A 6,686-nucleotide genomic window follows, 5' to 3' on the forward strand; every position below is an offset into this window, starting at 1 on the left:
CGACATCATGGTTCATCCGATGAGATCATCGAGGAGCATGTGGGAGCCAACATGGGTATCCAGATCCCGCTGTTGGTTATTGACCGGAGAGTCGTCTCGGTCATGTCTGCATGTCTCCCGAACCCGTAGGGTCTACACACTTAAGGTTCGGTGACGCTAGGGTTGTAGGGATATGTATATGCAGTAACCCGAATGTTGTTCGGAGTCCCAGATGAGATCCCGGACGTCACGAGGAGTTCCGGAATGGTCCGGAGGTAAAGAATTATATATAGAAAGTGCTATTTCGGGCATCGGGACAAGTTTCGGGGTCACCGGTATTGTACCGGGACCACCGGAAGGGTCCCGGGGGTCCACCGGGTGGGGCCACCTGCCCCGGGGGGCCACCTGCCCCGGGGGGCCACATGGGCTGTAGGGGGTGCGCCTTGGCCTACATGGGCCAAGGGCACCAGCCCCAAGAGGCCCATGCGCCTAGGGTTGCAAAAAGGGAAGAGTCCCACAAGGGGAAGGCACCCCTAGGTGCCTTGGGGGGGGGAGGGAATCCTCCCTTGGCCGCACCCCCCTAGGAGATTGGATCTCCTAGGGCCGGCGCCCCCCCCTTTGGACTCCCTATATATAGTGGGGAAGGAGGGCCTCTAATAACACATCTTTGGTGCCTCCCTCTCCCTCTCCAACACCTCCTCCTCCTCCTCCGTAGAGCTCGGCGAAGCCCTGTCGGAGTACTGCAGCTCCACCACCACCACGCCGTCGTGCTGCTGCTGGAGCCATCTTCCTCAACCTCTCCTCTTCCCTTGCTGGATCAAGAAGGAGGAGACGTCTCCCGTCCCGTACGTGTGTTGAACGCGGAGGTGCCGTCCGTTCGGCGCTTGGTCATCGGTGATTTGGATCACGTCGTGTTCGACTACATCATCCCCGTTCTTTGAACGCTTCCGCTCGCGATCTACAAAGGTATGTAGATGCATCCGATGACTCGTTGCTAGATGAACTCATAGATGGATCTTGGTGAAACCGTAGGAAATTTTTTGTTTTCTGCAACGTTCCCCAACAGTGGCATCATGAGCTAGGTCTATGCGTAGTTCTTCTTGCGCGAGTAGAACACAATTTGTTGTGGGCGTAGATGTTGTCAACTTTCTTGCCGCTACTAGTCTTATCTTGCTTCAGCGGTATTGTGGGATGAAGCGGCCCGGACCAACCTTACACGTACGCTTACGTGAGACCGGTTCCACCGACTAACATGCACTAGTTGCATAAGGTGGCTGGCGGGTGTCTGTCTCTCCTACTTTAGTTGGAGCGGATTCAATGAAAAGGGTCCTTATGAAGGGTAAATAGAAGTTGACAAATCACGTTGTGGCTTTCACGTAGGTAAGAAAACGTTCTTGTTAGAACCCTATTTCAGCCACGTAAAACTTGCAACAACAATTAGAGGACGTCTAACTTGTTTTTGCAGCAAGTGCTTTGTGATATGATATGGCCAAAGTTGTGATGAATGATGAATGATATATATGTGATGTATGAGATGTTCATGCTATTGTAATAGGAATCACGACTTGCATGTCGATGAGTATGACAACCGGCAGGAGCCATAGGAGTTGTCTTTATTTTTTGTATGACCTGCGTGTCATTGAGAAACGCCATGTAAATTACTTTACTTTATTGCTAAACGCGTTAGCCATAGTAGTAGAAGTAATAGTTGGCGAGCAACTTCATGGAGACACGATGATGGAGATCATGATGACCAAAAACAGAAGGTCAAAAGCTGGCGGTCATAAACTGACTATAGCGACCTTTCTTCGGGAATGGTCGAAGACGTTTACGACCAAAATAAGCCTATTGTTCTGTTTTGGTCACTAGCAACCTCCCCAGGCCACGTAGGCATCCAGCGTGGCAAGCTGATGTGGCACAAGATCCAGCCCGGTCCAATTCGGTTTTCTACATGGGCCTAGCCCATTAATTCAGCCTATTAGTGTTTTTTCTCATATTAATTTTGGCTAGGTAGATGGGCCAAGCCCAACAATTAAGCCTTCTCATTTTTGGGCCGTGGCCTTTTCCGCTAGAAAGTTTTAGTTTTTTTGTAATATAAAAAAGGTCCACTAGTCAAATGGGTCCCAGATGTCAGGTTCAGGTATGTGGGTCCCAGCTAGCAAGTTCATATTCTTCATATTTCAATTTAACAGTAAATAAATAACCAGTATTTAAATTGGCACAAACAAAACACACACATAATACTCCAAATATTATCAGCCAGATTCAGTACAGAGCTCCTATTGTACAAATAACATATACTTTACAAGCTCTACACATAATAAGCTCTAACATATACAAGCTCTACAAGCTCTACACGTGATACAGTGTCCTGGTGTTAACCCTATAGATCTACAAGTGTCTTCAATCTTCTTCAACATGGAGCTCCTTCGGTAGCGAGCACAAACTGGGCACCTGCATCATCACATGAAGGCAAAACTAAAATTACTAAGATATATCATCAACAACCATATAGATTTGTTTAATATTACTAAGATATATAGCCATTAGTTTGTTTTAACATGGAACCCAAGAGTATGTGACTTTAGCACCCTGAGAAAGATGTTAATTATGCTTGTTTAACAGGTACAATCATACTAGCTGATAGACAAACATTCCAGGAAGAATTGATGCTTGTTTAACAGGTACAATCGATACTGCTATCTCTAGCAGACAAATTTAAAGTTTTTAATAGATTTTTCTATTAGTAAATCTGAATATGCCACTTCCTGATTCATGGCCGCATAGTCCAGCTAGCTAAACCAGTTTGCTCTCATGCAAAAATTAGAAAAAAATGTATCATTGGTAATTATGCAACTCTGTTTGGAGTCATTTCTCCAAACAGTTACTGCTGTTATAGTTACTGTTGTATCCTAATTGATAGTAATTTACAGTAGATAAACATTTGTTGATGCTAAAAAAGACAAAGGCTTGAACCATGACATGTCCAACAAGCCTTATTAATAGTGTCAAACTGTAGCAGGACATAAAAGAGCAGTACAGTAGTAACTTAAGCATGCTCCCCTGTAGACACACACACACACACACACGCACACGATCAATTCAAACCCAAACAAATCAAATCATGCTCTTCATCTGGACCGCTACAGATCCATGTATTGACGCTTAGCATCAAGCATTAGGCCATGAAGCATCTGTCCGATTTGTTCAACAAGACGAGTACATACCTGACTCCAGGTCGATGCGGTGGATGGGGCTGTACTTGAACATCTGGTCTAGGGACGAGACTGCTAATCCAAATCGAACAAACAAATTCATTAGGAGGGGATCGGAGAGACAAAGAAGAAATGAAGTAAACATACATACATGTCTATATAAGCAGTAGAAGCAAGTAATATAAATACACCCTCTTTCTTCCTCTACAACACTAACTAGAGAAACATCAATCATTGTACACAAGGAGCAGCAGCAACAAGCCGATAAAGAAAGCTCAAGATTTGTGTCTTTTGCAAGTTTTAGCACACTAGTACATGCGTTAAAATGGAAGTGCCGCTGCTGGGTTGCAACAGCCAACAAACTATAGGGTTACCGTCAAGTTAGCATTACAGAAAGCGAAAAGGAAAGTGGAAAAGACATGGTAGCCTATAGTTATGCGGAGAACATCGACAAGTAGCCAACAGGATGAGCATTGTGCACTTTAATAACACAATGTATTAATCTGAATACACGTGAACAAAACTAGCAGTGTTATTAATACACTGCTAAATGAGCATTCAGGATGCTTATTATACACGTGAACAAAACTAGGCCAAAACATAGTAAAAAAACTACTAAATGGACACTAGCAGCAAAATGAGCATTGTGCAGCAAAAAAAGCAAGCAGGAGCTAATGGCCTAGGAACTACTAGTAGCACAGTGACACGAGGTGAGTATGGTAGATCTAGGCGGCTGGATACATATGAACTAGTATAGGCAGGCAGTAGCATCTCTTCTCTGAATCTCATGTCCCCGCCCCCACGGTGACCGATTTACTAGCTGTTGTTTGCAAGCAACGAATCACTGGATGGTCTTGTCACAGTTCATGTTCCTGACCAATTCAGAAGGGTCGCACGGATCGAACACTAATTGGCGCATCCTCGCGTGAAAACAACTAGACCTACACGGAAAGGTAATCGAGTAATCCCATCACAGCTCAAATCGCGCATCAATTACAACCTAAATATTCCAAACCAGAGAAGATCCACGACGGGAAACCCTCTCCAACCAATGAACACATCCGAGCAACCGCATACGAGTCGACATGAGAAGGGGCGAGAGGCGGGAGATGGGGTATGACGAACCTGGATGCCGGCGTGCATAGGAAAGATCCATCAACTGGGAAAATCATGGCTCCACGGGAGGCTTGAGCCTATCAGCCTCCGGACCCTGTCCTTCTCCGTGTTCTCCAGTAGCCCCTGCATGTATCATCCACAATAGCAGACCACCACATCAACCGCAGCTCAAGGAAAGGATTTTACAACAATATTAGGTTGCAAAAACAACTCTAAGAGACTGATATTGTAAGTTCATTAACATTCACAAGCCATTTGCATTTTTATTCAGAACCGTGCAACACCATTGACATTACTTTCACAACAGAAACAAGAAACCATGGTGCATTGTAAAATGACTACATTGAAGTTTCGAATCACTGGATTTAGAGAAACTAGAGAACATCCCGCTGGCATGTGTACAAAAGCAAGTAACTAATCCAGTATTAATTATGTACAATGGGATATGTGCAAAGCAAGCTTTCCAGCGCCAAATTAGCAACTCCACTATGAGAAAGCTGCTGACGAATTGATGTTATAGTTTCTGAATTCAGAACGGGTGCACGGCAGCTACGACTTGCAAATAAGTAAAAGTTATGCACCAAGTAACATACAGAACTGATATTCAGCTAGCATTCATGTACAGTATGATGCAACTCACATACTGAACTAGCAACTTAATTGTTCACTTTACTCCTTCACCGTGGCAAAAAAACATGTTATAGTTTCTGAATTCATAACATACGCATGACAGTCGCGACTTGCAATAAGTAAAAGTATTTTCTTCTACAACTATGTGTAAAAACAGAGGATGATGTGTTGTAAAACAGTCCCTAATCACCATCTCCCAGAACTACCCATGTCTTGAGCATTCAGCTAACCCTAGGCCAAGCTACAAAGGCAGATGCCGACGTAGAGCTTGCCCATGGTTGGGCGTCTCCTCTCCCTGCATCCAAGTCGAGTTGGTGATGTTGCAGCCTTGCAGGCGTGTAGCTGCTCCTGCACATCGGGGAGGGGAATGGAAGGTAAGGGGGAAGAAGAAAATGAAAAGGAGAGGAGAGAATTGGGGGTCTGACCTTGATGGCGTCAGGGTAGCGGTGAAGCTGCATCGTTCATGTGAGGGAGACAAGATGAGGTGAGGAGGAAGACTTCCCGTCGATGGCGTCCCGGTGCTCGAGCAACGACGTTGTGCTGGATCTGCAAGGGAGACAAGATGAGGTGAGGAAGAGAGGGAGGGAGATATGCGACGAGGACAAATGGAGGGACTCACCTGAGTCGCCAGAGCAACGCCGGAGCCACGCTGGCGAGGTGCCAGAACGCAAGAGGAAGATCTGGTCGGGGGAAAGGGAGCAACGGAGGCAGGGGAGCTCAGATCTGTCCTGCATGGATCTGCTACTGGAGGTGGCTGGGTTGGGGGAGGAAGAGAAGGGGTCGCCGGCGGTGGAGGAGGTCGGGGTTGGGGGAGGTCTGCGGTGGCTGGGTTGGAGGGGATCGATCCAGAGAGGGGGAAGATGTGGGTTGGAGGGGATCGATCCAGAGAGGAGGAGGAGGAGTCATGGGGATTTTCCCTCTCGTGTGAGAGAGAGATGGATCTCGCCGCGCGCGCGTCGGATCTCGCCGGCCGTTGATTCCTGCCTGAGGTCGACAGAGGCGGCGGCAGGCAGTGAGGGGTGGAGCGCTAGGGTTCGGTTCGAGAGAGAGAGAGGAGGGCACGACGGCAGGTTGGGTGGGGTTCGAGAGAGAGAGAGAGAGAGAGGAGGGTGTTTGCTGCAGTTGGTTGGATGGATCGACGGACGGATGGATGATGTATGGATGGACAGATGTTTGCCATGTCATCAATCCATGCCATGACTGATTGCACCAATCAGAATGAAGCTTATGTAGTATTGTTTTTTTAACCTCTTATTCTGGATAAACATTTAACATGGCACCCTTTTATACTTTGTTAAAATGAGTCAATATTGTGCACATGTGTGTATCTTGGGATGACAAACAATGTTGGTTTGGGGGGGGGGGCTTTCATGTTCCTTGCACAAATAATAATTTTCCATTTTTTGAGTGCACATGTGTGGAGATCAATGGCTTTCAAGCCAAATGATCAATCTTATGGCCACATCCATGGCATAGTTTGTTCAAATGATCTCATATTGTGCACAAGGGTGCATATTGGAATGTCAAACAATGTTGCCTAAGGAAGATTTCATTTTCTTTGGACGAAAAAACCATTTTCCATTTTTTGAGTGCCCAAAAGGAGGTTTTTTTTGTGAAGGACCTACCAAATAATTGTTGCAAAATTGGACCAAATCAATTTTCTAAAATACTAGGCCATGTTTAATGCACAATTGACCAAATGGTTGGGTGTCAAAAGTTTTGATCCACCTCTGGTGAAAAAGATAA

General features: G+C 45.9%; 1 long non-coding RNA gene across 1 annotated transcript; it reads right to left on the reverse strand.

The window, feature by feature from the left end:
• Window positions 1-4,997: 4,997 nt before the first annotated feature.
• On the reverse strand, window positions 4,998-5,915 carry LOC125534454. Its single transcript, XR_007294491.1, has 2 exons — window positions 5,366-5,915; window positions 4,998-5,288 (listed from the first exon to the last, which is right to left on the reverse strand). It is a non-coding gene; the product is annotated as an uncharacterized LOC125534454 (long non-coding RNA).
• Between the last annotated feature and the right edge of the window lie 771 nt (window positions 5,916-6,686).

The sequence above is a fragment of the Triticum urartu genome, chromosome 2 (assembly GCF_003073215.2).
Source record: "Triticum urartu cultivar G1812 chromosome 2, Tu2.1, whole genome shotgun sequence".
NCBI lineage: Eukaryota > Viridiplantae > Streptophyta > Magnoliopsida > Poales > Poaceae > Triticum > Triticum urartu.